This window comes from Pleurodeles waltl, chromosome 6 (assembly GCF_031143425.1).
Source record: "Pleurodeles waltl isolate 20211129_DDA chromosome 6, aPleWal1.hap1.20221129, whole genome shotgun sequence".
Taxonomy (NCBI): Eukaryota; Metazoa; Chordata; class Amphibia; order Caudata; family Salamandridae; genus Pleurodeles; species Pleurodeles waltl.
Genome location: NC_090445.1, coordinates 991,793,440 through 991,815,081, shown reverse-complemented (window position 1 = coordinate 991,815,081; position 21,642 = coordinate 991,793,440).

The window sequence follows — 21,642 nt, the reverse complement described above, 5'->3', positions numbered from 1 at the left end:
CGGATCCAGTTGAGGGCCTTGTCTCTGATGTCGGCCTTGTGAAGTCTGCGTATCAGGGTGTGGTAAAAGTCCATGTCGAAGGCCGCCGAGATGTCGAGCAGGATGAGGGCCGCAGTCTCTTCCTTGTCCACCAAGGAGCGGATCTCGTCTGTTGCAGTCAAGGGGGCTGTTATGGTGCTGTGGCTTTTTCTGAAGCCAGATTGGGACGCATTGAGGATGTTGTGGTCTTCGATGAAGGTGGTGAGTTGGCTGTTGATGGTTTTCTCTATGACTTTCACTGGAAAAGGGAGCAGGGAGATGGGCCTGTAGTTCTCGAGGTCAGTGTGGTCCACTGAGGGTTTCTTGAGGAGAGGGTTGATCTCAGCGTGTTTCCAGTTGTTGGAGAAGGAGGCTTCTGCTAGGGAGCGCTTGATGGTGAGGTGGAACTTGGGGGGCGATTGTTTTAGCGGCTCTGTTGAAGATGTGGTTGGGGCATGGGTCCATGGGGACCCCGGAGTGTAAGGTCCTCATTGTCTTCAGTGTATCTTTGGTGGTGAGGGGGGTCCTTGTGAGGGTTCTTCACGGTTGGGTTGGGTGAAGAGTTCCTTGCTATTGTGTGCGAGTGAGGAGATTCTTTCTAGTATTGCTTTCTTTCTGGTGCTTTTGATGAGATGGTGGTGTGCGGTGGTGACGGCTCTGAAGTTGATTTGTGCTTCAATAGATTTAGGGCCTCATTCTGACCTTGGCGGAGGCCGCCCGCCAAAGAACCGCCGTCAGAATACCGCTGCGCGGTCAAAAGACCGCCGCGGTAATTCTGAGTTTCCCGCTGGGCTGGCGGGCGACTGCCAGAAGGCCGCCTGCCAGCCCAGCGGGAAACCCCCTTCCACGAGGATGCCGGCTCCGAATGGAGCCGGCGGAGTGGAAAGGGTGCGATGGGTGCAGTTGCACCCGTCGCGATTTTCAGTGTCTGCTATGCAGACACTGAAAATCTTGGTGGGGCCCTGTTAGGGGGCCCCTGCAGTGCCCATGCCATTGGCATGGGCACTGCAGGGGCATCCAGGGGCCCCACGACACCCCATACCGCCATCCTGTGCCTGGCGGCCAAAACCACCAGGAACAGGATGGCGGTATGGGGGTTGGAATCCCCATGGCAGCGCAGCAAGCTGCGCCGCCATTGAGGATTCCCCAGGGCAGCGGAAAACCGGCGGTACACCGCCGGTTTTCCGTTTCTGACCGCGGCTGTACCGCCGCGGTCAGAATGCCCAAGGGAGCACCGCCAGCCTGTTGGCGGTGCTCCCGCGGTCGTTGGCCCTGGCGGATTTTACCGCCAGGGTCAGAATGACCCCCTTAGTGTTTCTCCAGATTTTCTCAAGGCGTCGACATGTGCGTCTGGATTCTCGGAGTTCTGCGGTGAACCAGCTGGCTTTTTTGGTGTGGCTGCTGTTGTTCTTTCTGAGGGGGGCTATGGTGTTGGCACAGTCGGCTATCCGTTTGTGCAAGGTGCGGGCTGCGATGTTTGGGTCGTCATTGTGTGCAATGGGGGGTGGAGTTGGCGAGGGTGGCAGTGAGCTGGTCGTTGGTGATTCTTGCCCAGCTTCTACGGAATGGTTGGTGTTGGGGTCTGATGATGGTGGGTGTGTTGAAGGTGAAATGGATGCAGCAATGGTCTGTCCATGGAAGTTCAGAGGTGTGGCTGAAGGTGGCGGAGGTTCCTGTTGTGGAGATGGAGTTGAGGGTGTACCCTGCTGAATCAATCAGTCAGTGCTTGTAAAGCGCAGATACTCACCCGTTAGAGTCTCAAGGTGCTGGGGGGGCGGGGGGTAGAGCATATACCGGTGAGGTGGTTTAAAAAAAACATGTCTTCAGTTGCTTCGTGAAGCTGAGGAGGGAGGTTGTTTGTCTGATGTGGATAGGTAGGGCTTTTCAGGCAGTGGCTGTGAGGTAGGAGAAGGCGCTTCCTCCTGTTCTGGTTTTCCTGATGCAGGGTACTTCTGCAAGAGAGAGCTGGGCTGAGCATAGGGCCCTGTGCAGTACGTGGAAGTTGAGTCACTGGTTCAGGTAGACTGGTCCGGTGTTGTGGAGGGCTTTGTATGCGTGGATAAGGATCTTGAAAGTGATGCTTTTCTCTATGGGGAGCCAGTGAAGTGTAAGGAGGTGTTGCGAGATGTGGCAGTGTCGGTAGGTCGAGGACCAGTCCAGCGGTGGCATTCTGGATGTTTTGCAATTTGAAGGTGAGCTTTTTGTTGATTCCGGCATAGAGTGCATTGCCATAGTCCAGTCTGCTGGTGATGAGGGCGTGTGTGCCAGTCTTTCTATCTTCGAGGGGATCCACTTGAAGGACTTATGTAGGAAGCAGAGGGTGCGGAAGCAGGAGGAGGTGACTGGGTTGATTTGATGGTTCATGCTGAGGTCGGGGTCCAGGATGATTCTGCGGTTGCGGGCTCGGCTGGCAGGGGTGGGCGGGTTTCCGAGAGTTGGTGGGCACCAGGGGTCGTTCCATGTGTTGGATTGAAGGCCCATGATGAGTACTTCTGTTTTGTTTGTGTTGAGTTCAAGGCAGCTGTTTCTCATTAAGGTTGGCAACTGCTTCCATGCCTTTGGGCAAGTTGTGTCTGGCCTTGTCGGGTTCATTGGAGAGGATGAGTTGGGTGTAATCGGTGTAGGAGATGATGTTTATTCCGTAGCTTCTGACGAGGGTGGTTAGCAGGGTCATGTAGATGTTGAACAGCATGGGGCTGAGGGAGGATCCCTGGGGCACTCTGCAGGTGGTGGGTGTGGGATCTGTGAGGAAGGGGGCGAGTCTCACTCGTTGCATTCTACTGGAGAGGAAGGATTGGAACCAGTCGAGGGCCTTGTCTCTGATGCCGGCTTCATGGAGTCTTCTTATCAGGGTGTGATGGGATACTGTGTCGAAAGCCGCCGAGAGGTCTAGTAGGATGAGTGCCGCCGTCTCCCCTTTGTCCAGTAGGGAGCTGAATGCGTCGGTTTTGTCACGATCTATCAGAGCCTTATGTTGTGGAGGTTGTCTAGGCGGGATGTGGTGTAGGGGTTTTGTAGGTTGTCGAGGTGGAAGTTGAGGTCTCCCAGCAGGGTGAAGTTGGAGGCTGCAATGGCTTTCACAGTGATCCTGTCTGTGATGGAGAAAAGTATGCAAGGGCCTGGGTGGGCAGTAGATGAGGGTTCCCCTGAGGGTGGACGTTGGACTTGTCTGAAGTTTTAAGTGGAGGTGTTCCATCAGGCTTGTGGGGTCTTCAGGGTGTGTACTCAGTCGGATGCTAGACTTGTGGATGATGGTGATTCCACCCCCCAGGGGGGCCGGGGCGGTCTTTCCGGGTGATCTTGTATCCTTGGGGAATGGCGATGGCTATGTCCGGGCCAGAGGTGGGATTGGCCAGGTTTCAGTGAGGAATGCGACTTCCGGGGTGGTGCTGTCAAGGAGGTCCCAGATTTCAGTGGCGTGCTTGTGGAGGGAGCAGATGTTGAGGGGGATGCATTTCAGGGTCCTCGTGTGGGTGTGTAGTTGCGGGTGGGTTGTGCCGGTTCAGAGGTCTTGGTGGTGGTGTAGGATTGGTGGTAGCGGAGGCAACTGAAGGGTCCATTGGTGTTGGCCGGTGATGAAGGCTTGCAGTTGTTGAGTGCGTGGAGTGCTGCTGGTTTGTAGAGGTGGCAGGTCGGAGGTCCAGGGGTCCTGGCGCTGGTCGCTGTCAGGTCACAGATTGGCGCCGACCACCTTGCCTTTGGTGCACCTGTGGTGCGGCCGCTCAGCGGCCTCCATTAAGTAGGAAGAGGGGGAAGGAAAGGACAACTGGGAGGTGGGAGCGAGAAAAACAGTACGAAAAGGGGGGCAGGCTGGGGGGCAGCAGGGATGGGGAGAGGAAAGCGAAAAAGAGACAGAAATCGGAAGAAACGTAAAATTTGAGTAAAAAGCACAGAAAAAAAGAGGAATTAGAGAGGAAAAGCACAGAAAGTGCAAGAGCAAGCAGAAAAGCACAAAGGGAGAAGACAGAGAAAAAGAGGCCAAAGGCCGATGGCCAGCCTAGCAGAAGAGCAAAGCTCTCCCACTAGACACTAGGGATAAGGTGCAGGTGGGATCCTGCGGGTGGAGGTGGGCCTCGAACTTCTGACAGGGGTCAGATTTCGACAGACACGGGCTGCACTTACTGGAGGAGCTACACGGAGGTATAGAAGTTCACTAACCAGGTCAGTGGGGTTGCCACTCTGCTGCCTATCAGACTAAGGCCCTCATTCTGACCTTGGCAGGCGGCGGAGGCCGCCCGCCAAAGTCCCGCCGTCAGATTACCGTTCCGCGGTCGAAAGACCGCGGCGGTAATTCTGACTTTCCCGCTGGGCTGGCGGGCGGTCGCCTTCAGACCGCCCGCCAGCCCAGCGGGAAAGAGGCTTCCACGATGAAGCCGGCTCGGAATCGAGCCGGCGGAGTGGAAGCTGTGCGACGGGTGCAGTTGCACCCGTCGCGTATTTCACTGTCTGCGCAGCAGACAGTGAAATACATGTAGGGGCCCTCTTACGGGGGCCCCTGCAATGCCCATGCCAGTGGCATGGGCACTGCAGGGGCCCCCAGGGGCCCCGCGACCCCCCCTACCGCCATCCGGATCCCAGCGGTCGGACCGCCGGGATCTGGATGGCAGTAGGGGGGGTCGGAATCCCCGCGGCGGTGCAGCAAGCTGCGTCGCCGTGGAGGATTCAATGGGGCGGCGGTACACTGGCGGGAGCCCGCCAGTGGTGCCGGTCCGACCGCGGCTTTACCGCCGCGGTCGGAATCCCCATTGGAGCACCGCCGGCCTGTCGGCGGTGCTCCCGCGGTCCTCCGCCCTGGCGGTCAAAGACCGCCAGGGTCAGAATGACCACCTAAGTCTACCATCCTGCCTTCTGCCTCACTAGTTTCCGGAGGGTTGTGTTTTTGAAGACACCTACTCACAACAATGACTCCGTTCATATGTGACTACCTTCTGTGCAACTTATCCCATTAAGTCTTGACTCCTTCTGCCCAGTATTGATACCTGGAACCACATCTCAGACTGCTTCTTAGGCCCTATACTTAATTTGTCCTATTATGACCCTGCTATATATCTGGGTTGAAATGCCTATACACTATTTTGCTCTTTCTTATAAAAAGAGACCAAGGTGGTCATTACAACCCTGGCGGACGGTGTTAAAGCGGGCGTAAGACCGTCAACAGGCCGGCGGTAAAAAAATTGCAATTATGACCGTGGCGGAAACCGCCAACAAAGACAGCCACTTTAACACTCAGACCGCCACAGAGGTACAAACAAACAGCGCGGCGGTCACCGCCACAGACAGACGGGAGACAATGTACCGTCCACACTATTATGGCAGGCCAATCCGCCACCTTTTCCAGGGCAGATTCACCATGAATAAAAACATAGCAGAAACAGGAATTTCGAAGGGAAAACGCTCACCTCTACACACCCCACGAGGAACGAGGACACTATGGATCTGGAACTCCAAATTCTACCTGCGATAGTCTTCCTGCTCCTCTACCAGGATGAGTACTGCACCTACGACACAGGGGAGGGGGGAGGCAAAAAACAGGGACACACACACGCAACACCCCCACCCTCACCCACTACAACACACACACTAAAACATGTTGATGCATTACAGTTACACCCCCCGAACCCCCTGGAAGAATGCAAAGACAAAATGAAATGATTGTAACGATTGTAATCTATTAAAATCCAGTACTCCAAAATATATATACACTATAAAGAAATATATACACCAATAATACATGTCCAGGTATTGCACCATTTATAGTCCGTGGACCACTGGGCCCAAAATGCGTGGGCGAGGCCCACACTCGATACCCGATCAAAACAGAGCGAACACTGCAGGGGCATCAGATAGAAATACAACAGGCACCTCAGGGGGAAGGGAAGGAGGGGCATCTCAGCCGGATGAGTGCACGACGCCAGGTCCACGAGGGGGCTCAATGCCCACTGATATATCCTGGGGAGTGCAAAGCCACAGTCTCTCAAGTCTCTACAGTGGGTGGTTTGCCCACTGTTCAATCCTGGGGAGTGCAAAGCCACAGTCTCTCAAGTCTTTACAGTGGGTGGTATGCCCACTGTTCAATCCTGGGGAGTGCAAAGGTAGTGGATGCCTTTCTCCACTGGTTCTGGAGGGGGACTGGTGCCCAGAGTGCTTCATCCTGTGAAGGACAGAGGTAGTGGATGGATCTCTCCACTGGTTCTGGAGGGGGACTGGTGCCCAAAGTGCATCACTCACCCCGTGACGGACCCAGTTGCGTCAGTGCCCCTGCCGCTCATGGGATAGCGGTGCTTGAGTTGGCGGTGCCATGTTCAGCGGTGCTTGAGTTGGCGGTGCCCTGTTCAGCGGTGCTTGAGTTGGCGGTGCCCTGTTTAGTGGTGCTAGTGCTGACAGTCCTTTATGGCCCAGCAGGGCTTGTGCTGGCGGTCCTTCATGGCCCAGCGGGGCTTGTGCTGGCGGTCCTTCATGGCCCAGCGGTGCTTGTGCTGGCGGTCCTTCATGGCCCAGCGGTGCTTGTGCTGGCGGTTCTTCATGACCCAGCGGGGCTGGCGGTCCTTCAGGGATCAGCGGGGCTGGAGCTTGTGGTGCCCTCCTGGGCACTGGGGCTGGGGCTTGCTGTGCCCTCCTGGGCAGCTGGGCTGGAGCTGGCGGTGGCCTCCTGGGCAGCTGAGCTGGGGCTGGCGGTGCCCTCCTGGGCAGCTGGGCTGGGGCTGGCGGTGTCCTCCTGGGCAGCGGGGATGGGGCTTGCGGTGCCCTACTGGGCAGCTGGGCTGGGGCTGGCGGTGGCCTCCTGGGCAGCTGGGCTGGGGCTGGCAGTGCCCTCCTGGGCAGCTGGGCTGGGGCTGGCGGTGCCCTCCTGGGCAGCTGGGCTGGGGCTGGTGATGCCCTCCTGGGCAGCTGGGCTGGGACTGGGGCTGGCGTTGGCCTCCTGGGCAGCTGGGCTGGGGCCGGCGGTGCCCTCCTGGGCAGCTGGGCTGGGGCTGGCGGTAGCCTCCTGGGCAGCTGGGCTGGGGCTGGCGGTGGACTCCTGGACAGTGGGGATGATGGCGGTCTTCTCTGCCGTGCAGCTCTTTCCAGACTTGCCAGGTTTCTTGTGGCCCTTCCCCACATTGGGAGGTTTCACAGCTGACTCCTGGGAGTGGCTTTGGTGGCTGGAGTCTTCCCCCTCTCCCGCCGGGCACTGGCCAACTTCTGATGCTTCACAGGTGGGGGACTGGCTGTGCTGTGGCTCCGTGCCACACTGGCTGTCCTGGTGGCCGGTGCACTCCACATACCGGTGACTACAGGCACCACTGGTCCCGGAGATGTTGTGGCTGAGGTGCTACTTCGGGACCTATGAGATGGACGGGGTGGGGGATGGGTGGGAAAAAGGTCAAGGCTGGACATTAAGGGGGTCATTCTGACTCCCGCCGGGCGCGGTCACCGCGCGCCCGGCGGGAGCCGCCAAAATACCGTACCGCGGTCGGAAGACCGCAGCGGGTATTTTGAGTTTTCCCCTGGGCTGGCGGGCGGCCTCCAAAAGGCCGCCCGCCAGCCCAGGGGAAAACGACCTTCCCACCATGAAGCCGGCTCGTAATCGAGCCGGCGGAGTGGGAAGGTGCGACGGGTGCTACTGCACCCGTCGCGTATTTCACTGTCTGCTATGCAGACAGTGAAATACAAGCGGGGCCCTCTTACGGGGGCCCCTGCAGTGCCCATGCCATTGGCATGGGCACTGCAGGGGCCCCCAGGGGCCCCGCGACACCCCCTACCGCCATCCTGTTCCTGGCGGGCGAACCGCCAGGAACAGGATGGCGGTAGGGGGTGTCAGAATCCCCAAGGCGGCGCAGCATGCTGCGCCGCCTTGGAGGATTCTGACGGGCAGCGGAAAACCGGCGGGATCAGAATGCCCAGGGTGGGGGATGGGTGGGAAAAAGGTCAAGGCTGGACATTAAGGGGGTCATTCTGACTCCCGCCGGGCGCGGTCACCGCGCGCCCGGCGGGAGCCGCCAAAATACCGTACCGCGGTCGGAAGACCGCGGCGGGTATTTTGAGTTTTCCCATGGGCTGGCGGGCGGCCTCCAAAAGGCCGCCCGCCAGCTCAGGGGAAAACGACCTCCCCACCATGAAGCCGGCTCGTAATCGAGCCGGCGGAGTGGGAAGGTGCGACGGGTGCTACTGCACCCGTCGCGTATTTCACTGTCTGCTATGCAGACAGTGAAATACAAGCGGGGCCCTCTTACGGGGGCCCCTGCAGTGCCCATGCCATTGGCATGGGCACTGCAGGGGCCCCCAGGGGCCCCGCGACACCCCCTACCGCCATCCTGTTCCTGGCGGGCGAACCGCCAGGAACAGGATGGCGGTAGGGGGTGTCAGAATCCCCAAGGCGGCGCAGCATGCTGCGCCGCCTTGGAGGATTCTGACGGGCAGCGGAAAACCGGCGGGAGACCGCCGGTTTTCCTGCACTGACCGCGGCCAAAGCGCCGCGGTCAGAATGCCCTGCGGGGCACCGCCGGTCTGTCGGCGGTGCTCCCGCCGACCCTGGCCCCGGCGGTCTAAGACCGCCGGGGTCAGAATGACCCCCTAAATATTTCTTGGACACACTGGGACAGGTAGCTGGAGGGGGTTTGGGAGTGGAGGAAGAGGTGGTGGTAGTAGAAGGTGTACGTTTGCTGACTTTGGGTGCAGGTGCATGCGCTGGAGGCTGTCGTGAGGTGGATGGCTGTTGGGTGGGTGTGTGGCTGCGTTTGTCTATCATGGGAGGGGGCGTCACAGACACACTGGGAGAGGACACAGGGGACGTGTGAATGGTGGTGGGGGAGGTGACTGCACCTGAGCGGGGGTTGCTGGTGGGTGTGCTGGTGAGGGACGTAGTAGCTGTAGAGGTAGTGCATGCAGGTGTTAGTGTAGACGAGACTGGGAGGGAGGAGGAAGACGACGAGGAGGGGGACACAGTGGAGGCAGTGGATGTTGGTGTGTCTGCATGTGTGTGTTGCTTGCGTGAGTGCCTGTGGGATGTGTGGTGCTTATGTTTGCCAGAGCTTCCCTTGTGTGTTGACGTGTGTGCATGCTGGTCTGATGGTGTGCTTGGGAATGGCAGAGGTACAGGGGATTGGGTCTGGGTGGAGGAAGTTGGAGGGGGGAGGCTAGAGATGGGGACAAAGGCTGCCATCAGTGCTGAGGAGGGAGTTTGAAAAGCTCGGTGAAGGCACGCCTGACCAGAATGAATGCCCTCCAGGAATGCATTAGTTTGTTGCAACTGCCTTTCTACACCTTGGATGGCATTCAAAATGGTAGACTGCCCAACAGTGAGGGACCTGAGGAGGTCAATGGCCTCCTCACTGAGGGCAGCAGGGGTGACTGGGGCAGGGCCTGAGGTGCCTGGGGCGAAGGTGATGTCCACCCTCCTGGGTGAGCGGGCACGGGGCAAAGGCAGAGTGGCTGCTGGGAGGGCGGTGCTGGTAGGGGGGGTGGGAGCTCCCATCAGAGGATGTGTCCGTGTTGCTGGTGTCAGCTCCTGTCCCCGCCGTGAAGCTCCCCTCGACCTCGGTCTCACTGGTGAATTCCGAGTCCGTAGTCTGGCCCTCCAGGGCCATGTGGGATGCAGCTCCCTCGAGCTCCAGTGCCACTGCTCCTCCGCCTGATGATGCTAATGCACACAAGAACAGGGAGACCACAAAAAGGGGGGGATGACAGAAGAAAGACATGTTGAGTGCATGGATTACCGCTACCGTTGGCGGACAAGACAGACACAGAAGCCCCCTGCTTGCTGTTGTCCTTCATAGGCACCGTCCGCTGGGACATGTGAGGAGATGGCGGCATCCTCCGGTGTACCGACCGTTGGTGGACCTGTCGACAATGGAGGAGTGACATTTGATAATCACCTACAGGCTTGACCGTGCCATAATCCAGGAACTGTGTACCCAGTTGGAGCCAAACCTGATGTCAGCAATCCGCCATCCCACAGGAATCCCCCCTCAAGTGCAGGTGCTGTCAGTGCTCCATTTCCTTGCAAGTGGCTCTTTTCAAACAACTGTGGCCATGGCATCAGGGATGTCCCAGCCTATGTTTTGCAATGTATTGTCCAGAGTGTTGTCCGCCCTTCTGAAACACATGCGGAGCTACATCGTTTTTCCTCAGGTGGAGGATTTGCCTGCAGTGAAAGGTGATTTCTATGCCCAGGGACATATCCCCAACATCATAGGTGCCATTGATGGGACCCATGTGGTTTTGGTCCCCCCCCTCCACAGAAGTGAACAGGTGTACAGAAACTGGAAGAGTTATCATTCTATGGATGTACAGATGGTATGTTTGGCCGACCAGTACATCTCCCATGTGAATGCCATGTTCCCTGGCTCAGTGCATGACGCCTACATCCTGCGGAATAGCAGCATCCCTTATGTGATGGGTCAACTCCAGAGGCACTGTGTGTGGCTATTAGGTGAGCACCTGGAAGCAAGTCAGTGGGAATGGTTGTCTGGGTCTGGTGTTATCCCTCCAGGTTAGTGTGTGTCTAACAGTTGCCCCTCACCATTTGCAGGTGACTCTGGTTACCCCAACCTGTCATGGCTACTGACCCCAGTGAGGAATCCCAGGACCGGGGCAGAGGAACGCTACAATGAGGCCCATGGGCAAACTAGGAGGGTGATCGAGCGGACCTTCGGCCTCCTGAAGGCCAGGTTCAGGTGCCTCCATATGACAGGTGGATCCCTATTCTACTCACCAAAGAATGTGCCAGATCATTGTGGCCTACTGAATGCTTCACAACTTGGCTTTGCGACGACAGGTGCCTTTTCTGCAGGAGGATGGTCCAGATGGCGGTGTTGTGGCAGCTGTGGAGCCTGTGGACAGTGATGAGGTGGAAGCAGAGGAAGAAGACATGCACAACAGGGACTCAGTGATCCAGCAATATTTCCAGTGACAAACAGGTAAGAATACAATTCTGCCTACTACATGTACTTTTACACTACTACCTCTCACCTGTCTGTCGTTTTCACCCAGTGTATGGTTACTGAGTTGTCACTTTCCCTTACAGTTTCACAGATGTGGGTCCCACTGTGTGACATCTGCTTTGTTTCCTCATGGACTAGAGCTGTGTGACATAGGTATGTTAACATTACTATTTCAAATACATTTTGTGACTGTAATTGCTAATACACTATTTCGAAATCACAGACAGACTCCAGATCATTTTGTGCTTTAGGTGTGTTTATTTAAATGCAAAATATTGGAAGGAGTAGTTGAATGGTGAGGGCTGATGGCGGAGGAGTGTCCATGGCAGAGTCCAGTCTATTAGTCTCACAGGTGCATTGCCCATATGGGCATAGGAAGTGGAGCTAGGGCAGTTTAATTATGGACAGGGTGACAAAGTGGGACAGTAGGATGACAATCAGGGTGGTCTCATTTCTTAGCGGGGTCTTTGCATCGTTCTCTGTCTTGTTCCTGGATCTCAGGGACCGTTTGCGGGGTGGTTCTCGCACTGCAGGGGGTGGGTGCTGGTGTGGTGGTCCTGTGGTGGGGCGTCCTGTCCACTAGCGCCGGCGGAGGTGGTGGGCAGTTCATCGTCCATGCTAGTGTCAGGGGCCCGTTGTAGTGCCCCAGTGTCCCTCCTGGTGTTGAGTACCCACTTCAGCACCCCTACGATGGTGCCCATGGTGGAGCTGATGGTTCTGATTTCCTCCCTGAAGCCCATATACTGTTCCTCCTGCATGCATGCGCTGGGTCTCCTGAAACTTGGCTAGTACCGTTGCCATCGTCTCCTGGGAGTGGTGGTATGCTCCCATGATGGAGGAGAGGGCCTTGTGGAGAGTGGGTTCCCTTGGCCTTTCCGCCCCCTGTCGCACGACAGCCCTCCCAGTTTCCCTGTGTTCCCACTGCCACTGCCGCCAGGTGCCTGTTGTTGTTGGGGTGGTGGGTTATCCTGGGTTCCCTGTAGTGCTGGACACACAGCTGATTGACGTGTCCTGGGGATGGAGGTATGGGCCCGCTGGGTGGGTGCTGTGCGGGTGTTTCCAGAGGGGGAAGGTCTGTGGTGGCCTGTGTGAGGGGAACCGACCGTCCCGAGGTCCCCGATGGTCTGGGCTGGTCATCTAGATCCAGTTGGACAGAGGTGCTGTCATCACTGTGGGCCTCTTCTGTTGGTGGTGTGGACATGTGTGGACCCTCCTGTCTGGTGACGTTGGGTAGGGGTCCTTCAGGGGTCTAAAAGGATGTTTGTTAAATCTGTGTGTGTAATGGTGTGCAATGGGTGGGTTACCGTGTACCCCAGTGCTAGCATTCCTGTGTGGGAGCGTGTGTGATGGCGGTTTAGGGGGGTGTATGGGTATGTGCAGTGGCCATGCTTTGGTGATGGGTGTCCATGCTTTGTAGTTGCATGCAGGGCTTGGTGTTGGGATGTGTGGTTTGTGATGTTGGGACATTTGTGAGGAGTTGGGGTGCTGGGGGTGAGGGTGAGGGTGGGGGTATGTGATAGCATGCAGGTAGGGTGGCGGATGTAATAGTAAAACTTTGACTTACCAGAGTCCATTCCTCCAGCTACTCCTGCGGGCCCTCAGGATGCAGAATCGCCAAGACCTGCTCCTCCCATGTTGTTAGTTGTGGGGGAGGAGGTGGGGTCTGCCGCCAGTCCGTTGAACCGCCAGGTGGTGTCTTGAGACCACGGAATGCACCTTCCCCCATAGGTCGTTCCACCTCTTCCTGATGTCCTCCAGATTTCTTGGGTGCTGTCCCACTGCATTGACCCTGTTCACTATTCTGCGCCATAGCTCCATCTTCCTAGCTATGGAGGTGTGCTGCACCTGTGCTCCGAATAGCTGTGGCTCTACCCGGACGATATCCTTCACCATGACCCTGAGTTCCTTCTCCGAGAACCTGGGGTGTCTTTGCCATGCCATGGGGTGGTGTAGGTGATGTGTGGGGTGGAGTGTGTGGTGATAAGTGTGGTGATATGTAGTGATGTGTTGTGTGAGGTGCGTGGAAGTTGTGTGGGTGATGGTGTTGTGTGCCTGTGGATGCTGTTGTTCTTGCTGATGGTGTCTCTCTGGCCTTCTTTCTGAATTTTTTTTGTGGGGGTTTGTGGGTGATGTGGGTGTGTGTTTTATATTGTAATGGGTGTGTGAGAGTGGTGTGTGTATGTGTCTCAGGTGTGTGTATTTTGAATTGTCCAATGTGGTGATGTTTTGTAAGAGTGTGTGTATTTTGAGCGCGGCGGTGTGTACCGCCAATGGAATACCGCAGATGAAAGACCGCCGCGTGGATTCGTGTGTCATGATAGTGTGGGCGTATTTCTGTTGGCGTGACGGTGGAGGATTTGTTTTCGCCAGTTTATCACTGACCTTTGGTGTGGCGGACTTGTGGGGGTGTCTGAATTTTGGCGGATTCCGAGATGTGGGTCATAATAGCTGTGGGGGAATTCCACGGCTGCGGCGGTGTGTTGGCAGTCTTCTGCACGACGGTAAGCAGCTTTTACCACCAATGTTGTAATGACCCCCCAAGTCTCTTGTATGAAACAAGACATTTTTACATAGTGGTATGTATTCAAATTTTTTATCCACTATCACACCATGTGAAACACTTTTAACAACAAGCACCTCTGAACTTTCCACATTACATCATTGATTTTTCAGATGAATAGATTTAGGCCCATATGTACAAAGGCATTTTGCATTTTCTAATGGTGCAATTCACAATTTCAGGCAGATCAGAAATGCAAAATGCCATTTTGGAATGTACGAAAGGCTTTTTCGGTAGAGTAAAATGCGATTTCTATCTAGTAGAAATCACAGTTTGGGAATCATTGAATAAGAAATCGCGAATAGGGATTTCCAAATAGCAAATCGCTAACAACGGGTACAAAAGTTTTTCTAATTGTAAAAAGTTGCAAAATGGCAGTTTAGGAAATGCAAATACCATCAATATGTATCAAGTGGTAACCAGGTGCAAACTATGAAAAGGCACCCAAAATGCACCTGGCTCTATCAAAATGGCAGCTCTTTATGTCTTGGTGAGGAGGATTTTGACTGGGAAACAGAGAAGGAGGAGGAGACAGGAGAGGCTATTTAGTGTGAGGGTCACTCTATCTGTACACACAGAGGAAGTGATATATGAGAAGTCCAGACTCAGAAGTGAGGCAATTGTGAAATTAACTGCTGAGTTACAATTTCAGCTACAGACCCCAACATTCAGAAGCAATGCAATCCCATCACATGGGTAAGTATTGTGTTGTCTACACCTTTCAGTGGCTGGCAGTTACCAGGAAGTCATAGCAGTGGCAGTAGGAATGTCACAAAGGGCATTTTCCAGGTTCTTTCACATGTTTCTGGGCATCATGGTTTGTAAACTTACCTAATACATATATTTTCCAACTGCAGCCCAATATTTGAAACAGTCTAAATAAATGTTTTATCAAGTAGCACACTTCCCCAATGTAATTGGCACTCGTTTCCATATGTCCACCTTCGGCAGATGTATTTCTCGATAGAACTATGAAAAGTTCACACTCACTCAATGTACAGGTAGTGTGTGGTGGATCATGCATCATAACAGTCGTTCTGGCCAGATTTCCTGGCAGTACACATGACTCCTTCATGTTCAGCCATTGTGGAATACATAACTGACTGTCTCAGAGTGTATTAGGCAATGACATTTTGGGGTATATTTATACTCTATTTACGCCGAATTTGCGTCAAAAGTTTTGGTGCAAATTTGGCGCAAACCTAACACCATATTTATACTTTGACTCCCGACGCCCCCGCGAATGTAAAAAATGTGTGAAATTGCCTTGCGTTAATGACATGCAAGGTAGGCGTTCCCGTCCAAAAAATTACTTTCAGGCATGTGCTCCTTATTTATACTCCCGCATCATTTTGACGCACAGGAGCCTGATTTACACTGTTTTTTAACGCCTGGGTGAGGGCAGGCGTTAAGGGGCCTGTGGGCTCATTTCCATGGTTTCTGACCATGGAAGCAGTCCACAGGTGCCCTTCCCTGACCCCAGGGACACCGCCTGCCACCTTCACCCACCCCTGGAGGACACCCATGGATGGGGGACCCACCCCAGGTAAGTACAGGTAAGTAGAGGTAAGTATTTTCTTTTTAAGTGGCATGGGGGGGCTAACTTGGGCCCCCCTACATGCCACTGTGCCCAATGACCAGGCCCAGAGGACAGAAGTCCCCTTGGCATGGCCATTGGGCAGGGGGGCATGACTCCTGTCTTCCCTAAGACAGGAGTCATTTCAATGGGGGTTGTGCTTCAAAAAATGGTGCAAGTCTTGTTAGAGCCATGATTTTTTACTCTAACCTGACTTGCACCCATTTTTGATGCACAACCCCCATTCTTCCCTACGCCTGCGTTGCCCAGTTAGAGACATTTTTTTTTACTCTAACCAGGCCGTAACGCAGGCTAACGTCAATCCATAAATAAGGCGCCTGCCTGGTGCGTTGGAATGGCGTTAGCCGACGGCAACATTTTTGACGCAAACCAGCTCTGGTGCTGGTTTGCGTCAAAAGTATAAATATGGGCCTTTGTTTGGTAAGGGAATGGCAGACTCAATTCATACTGTTTGTGTGATATGACCTTATGATTTAACCTTCTCATGCTCTGACACTATACTTGAATCCAAGAGCAACAAGTGAAAAGCAGTACAAAAGGGCACATAAGACAACACAGCGAGTGTTGAAAAGTAACTTTGGCAAACTGAAGTCCATATTCAGATGCCTCCACAAAACTGGTGGAGCACTTCTTTACAGACCTGAGACATGTTGTAATATAATTTCCACATGTGCCATTCTACACAACAAGGAAAGGTCTGTACAACATCAGCATATAATGCAAATCTGATGCAGATGAAGAACTACCACCGCTACAGGTTCAGTAGGACTTGACATGTGCAGTAGCGGGTTCTGCTTGATGCACAAATATCACCAACAAGTATTTCTGAAGTAAGAATGAGTATCACATATAAGAAATATACATCACATATGATGGTAATGCTTTGTGCATAACTGAAATATCACCTTTTATTCAGCTTGTGACAATGTATCTCTCCTTAATCAACTGTATCCCTAGAGGATGTACTATTGTGTCAACAAAACAAAGCATGAAAAAAAAAAAGTAGTCTCACAGCTCTGAGTGTTCACTGGATTCCCTTTTTCCAGCCCCTGGGGTTAGTTGCCTTAACGGCAAGTCTGGCCTGTGAAGGAGGGGACATGTCAGATCCTGATGTTTTTTGGCTTGTACACCTGGCACAGCATCATTCTTGCACAGCTGTTGCACTGATGCTCGAGCCTTCTTCACTTTCAGTTGGTAGCAAACGTTGGGGACAGACAAGTTGTGTGTCTGTATGTTTTCAAGGGCTGTGGTTACTTCTACCAAATACAAGATAATTAAGTACACTGTTCAAGGGGAAAACTACAGGTCAGCTAGGCACTTCTATAAGTAGAAGCAAGAGCCCTCACACACCCAATGGGTGTCATGCTTCATCATTGGGCGTGCTCCTCATCGGGCTGGCGCTGCAATGCCCGACGGGCCCCTCTACGTGGCTCTTTGCTGAAGATCTTTTGATAAGTGCCGTAGTCAGCAGTAGGAGTAGACTCAAGCCTACAAGTAGAAGTGAAGGGCTGAAGGTGGTATGTTAAAATGTACTCTAGGCCCTCCTGTCAATCAGTTTATTATCACCAGGGGGTCTAGGTCAAAGTTAAAAACAAGGAAGTAATGTTTCTCCACTAGACCAGGTTGAGTGCCATGTCATCTGGCGCATTGTACTTGTAGACTGTTGCTGGTTGGACTCTATGGTGTATGTGTGTTCTCCTCACAGATGTAACTATATTTGCTCAGATTCATATTGGCTGTTTTTCTAAACTGGTGTGGAGTACGTTGTGGTGTTTTCACTGTGTAACTGTGTGGGTGTACAAAATACTTTACACATTGCTTCTGAGATGAGCCTTACTTGCTTGAGCCAAGCTACCAAGGGGATGAGGAGGGGCTACTTTAGCTGTGTGACTTACCTACCCTGACTAGATTGAGTGTCCCTACTTGGACAGGGTGCCAACTAGAGACCCCACTTTAAACAAACACCAAGAGCTATTGAAAACGTTTTAAACTAATAGCTCAAAGGCATAAGTAGTCCTTCCTATTCTGATTTGATAACTTGAAAGATTGCATGCCAAGCATTGTTTTCAGAATAGAGTACAATGAGCTCACTGCAGGACCATGAGTCATCAGGTTTTTCGGTTTCCTTGAGAGACCAAATAAATAGCCAGAATGAAAAACAACTCACAGCCATTTTGCCATACAAATGTACTCTTTCCTTGCTACAATATACTGTACAACTATCATAATTTGTCCTAAACCTCGCACCTGCGATGTTAAGGCCAAATAAATCCTCTTTGTATCCATAGTTTACAATGACTATGGGCCTGATGGACAAAGGTATTTTGCAGTTGCAAAGTCTATGATTCAAAGAATCACTGCCAAACACTTTTTTTTTAAGTATAAAGGCCGTTGCATGAATTAGAAAAGTCTTTCAGACTCATAAAAGAGTTTTTGCAATATTGTTTTAATTTGAAAAAGGAGGTGTCATGAATGGGGCTTCCCTCGTATATGGAAGTTGTAAAGTTATGTGTCAGGTTTTGTGACTATAATTGCTGTCCCAGGCCATTGGTTGGATACCAACACCCTGCGTAGGGGGGTGGGGAGTTAAAGAGGCAAGATGTCCATGTGGATAATCTTTCCTTTTAGGCATTGTCTAAGGCAGTCTCTGGGGAAGCTGGCGATGGTCCTCTCAAATGGAGGAAGCTGTATCCCAGAGGACTACTGCCTTCTCCCAGTTATGCCTTTACAAGTAAGAAACATTTTTTAAAGCACCACATATTCGTGAAATGTACATGGGCAGCTTTACAAAAATGTGTTATATCTGGTAATGTTAATACAGACAACAGGTCTGGTGTCCCTTGCAGGCCTCCAATCCTCTATTTTCCCAGTGGGTCAAACATTTACTTGTCTAATTAATAATCACTAGGCACATTGTTTTGTGACCCTCTGCGAATGGATCAAACATTGACTTGCCTAATTAATAATTTCTAGGCACATTGTTTTGTGATCCACTGCGAATGGACAATTTCGGATGCAACCTATGTGTACATAGATCACATTCCAAAATGTATGCCCATTCTCATATTGCACATCCTGGTTTACAAATGGGTAGGTTACATATGCTCCCTTTGCATATGTGGTGCCCTTCCAACCTCCTCAAACTATTCCTTTCAGCGAGTTTATAAATTGACGCCTTGATACCAGTAAATATCTTCAAACAAAACTATATTAATAGACACAATCATCGGTTGGACTCTTAATGTCAGAGTTGAGATTCATGGTGACTTTTAGCAAGAAACTAATCCTCTGCGTACATTCTCTTTAATTCAACAGCCCACTTCAAAATGTTGTATATTTTGTATTGGTTATTCGACAAATTGCTTACTAGAATTGTCTATAAATGGAAGAAAATGAACGTGGTCACTAAAAACTTCTATTGGCCTAAAACTCAATATATCCTTTCTTGAATGGTTTTCACACCTGGGAGTCATTGTTTTCTTCCTTAAGAGATCATTAAATTCACCCTGAGCTGTGTCCCTACTTTACCGTGCCCTGCATGCCAGTTTCTATGCTATAATGGAGGCAGGGATTATATACACACTATACTAAACACAGCACTAGAACAGGGTTGAGGTTTATGGATATTTAGTCTCGTTTGCAGTTTCACAGTATGACCTTATTGCAACCCCTGACTCTTGAAAAGACAAGGCTGATAAAATAAGTGTGAGGGGCACTTTGTTGTCAGCCTTGTGGATACAGACAGGGGTCTCTGTGGACGGCTTCCAGCGCCCACAGTGCCTACCGCTTCTCTTTCCAAAATGAATATCATCTGTCACATGGTTACTGTTTTATCACAGCGGAAAGTGACCATTCAGTGGCTTGTGACCAAATGAATTGCACTTAGTTCAGGACTAGGTCAGCAATACAAAGCTGATTTGTGCATAACACCCTAAGGGGGAGATTTGCTAATTTATCGCTCAATGCATTGAAGCCAGCAGAACTACTGTGCTGGTTTGCAGTTGGAAGAGACGGCAGGGAATTGCTGTATCTACCATAATAGGGCTCTCTGCACCCTACCCCTGTGCTGGTGCTCTTTTCGGTTGCCAAGCACAACCCTTCTAGTACCAAATATTATACTTTGTCATACTTTAAAGCTTTTGCCGCATTGTATGTGTGCTGTATAGTACAGCATGTATAAAATGTTAGGAGAAATGAAAACATTTCTCCTTGTTAGTGTCTGTCTCTGCTAGGTATTATTTTTGGTGCAAAGCCTTGTCTACTATCGTTAGTAGTTATGAAATTGTTTTTAAAAACTTGAGCGGTAGAGTCAGACCATCCATGTACCCCCTAACGGACAACCCTTTGAGGCAAAGCAATAGTTTATCTGGGCAATAGCTGAGATAATTTGCGACTTTTGCAAGGTGAGTTTTGAGGATAAGGCTCACTATATGCTACCAAATGGTAGGAACTCATAGGAAGTACATTTGTGTTAACTCTGGCATTGTGTGAGATTGTGTTATGTATTCATGCGTCTGCATCTCTTACATCTGTAAGTAACTATTCTGTACTTTATGGTATCTTTTCACCACTTGTAAAGCTCTCACCTTGTAGCTCCTTTGGTATTGGCAGTCAGGTAACCTAAAACATGGCTCTGGAATTACCCCTGCAGACCAGTGTCTGATTCTACTTCTGTTGAGGACATATTTATAAATCTTTCATGCAATGCAGGGTACTAAGCAACGTTGTTGTATTGCATGAAAAGAAGAGAGCAGATGTTCCATATTTGCAAACATAGATAGCATTTCTTTACAATGCCATCCAAGGCGACCTGAATCACCCCTTGCATAGCGTTGTGAATAATACTGAAGACTTTCCCTCATGACATAACTCAACCTCACTCTCCAGAATAGTGTAAAAGGCAATTTATTAGGACAGGGTTGCAATTAGTAACAAAACGTTTGAACAAATTTAACACATTCCAACTTCCCAGTTTCTTTTCTGCACTGCCCCTTTTGAAACGTCCCACCTTTCAGTCTTCCATTTCATTCCACCAATTTACTTCATTCACCCATCCTCCACCTTCATTCACCTATTCCTCACACCTTCCTTTCATACCCTGCTTAATTCGGACATCCCCCACACTGTCATTCTTCAACTTCTTCTTTCCCCCCCTGGAAGGGTGGCCAGGCTCGCATCTGAGTCTCCACCCTCCCTTACCTACTACCACCCAGCACAAACCCGATAGGCAGGTTGCTGTCCCACCAGAAAGACCACTGCAACACCCTCACACCACATATCTGCACCATACTTCTTCTCCCCACAGGTCACCCAGAAAGAGTACGCATTGCCTAAAACTGAGAAATGTACCTCATCATCCTGGAAGAGCCCCACCTCTCCTTCCTTAATCCCTTCGTGTGTCTGCACCTTTATGCCGTGTGCCCAGCAAAAAACCCTCATGGTTCTTTTCAGTTTCCTCCTTGACCTCTCTATTGCCCATGTTACATTGCCCCCTCCATTTTTCGTCAGGGGACCAACTCAGTCCACACCAAGCAAGTTCCTGCCCTCTTCTTCCGAAGGAGCTTTAAGTCTCCTTGCATGTGTTGGAGTAGGGTGAGCCCAGAGAATCGTACCAAATAATTCTCCCATAAATGAAGCAATAATGCATCCGGGCAACCCCAATTAGGCAACATGGACATAATAAAATGCAGCAAATTTCCGAATCCCATCCCGCTCTTCCCCCACCATAAAACCTCATGACAACTATTTTGCCACCCAATGAATGAAAGAGTGGCCAACCAACCACATGACCACCTTTGACTTCCCAGAGCCCCGCACACATTCTGTGAAGAGACAAATATAAGAACAGGGAAAACTTGCCCCCCCACTTTTCCTCCAGTCTCCAGAAAAACACCCTTTCTTGTAACCCTGCCAAAACAGCTCACAACATTGCGAACGCCACCTTCCAATCCACCTAATCTGTGACCAATCCCAACCCAGGCGTGAACTCCAGAAAAACTATGCTCCTGCCCTGTGCCAGCCACTGTTGAGGCCATGCCTCTGCGCAGCATCTGCCATCCCAAAATAGACTGAAACCTGCCGCTTCCGCTGCATCGGAAAAGATCTGCATCTGCCACACTGTGTCTTCTTTGCGAAAAACCATGGAGACCCCATTGAAATGAGTAAGGAACATCTCCCAGACCCTGATCTTCCTTCAGACTCATGGACATCCAAATCCGGCAATGAGGTAGTGATACACCTGACATAGCCAAACCCATGAGCTGGCAAAATGTTCTGTCACCTGGCAGACCCTACAAGCAATATTGAGAAAGCCCAACAACTGTTGCGCCACCCTCAGTTCGTACTTTTGGAGCAAACAAAGACGCTGAAAAAAAGCCACAATCTCCTTTACTTTTTCCGATGACAGCTGTGTCACGAGTGCCACATTATCCAATTTAATGCCTGGAAAGTCAGAGTTGTACTAGTGCCTTTTCTGGGGCAGCGGGACCCCCATGTCCAGCGCCATCTGTTCAAAACAACACAAAGCCCTGACACATGCCCCGGAT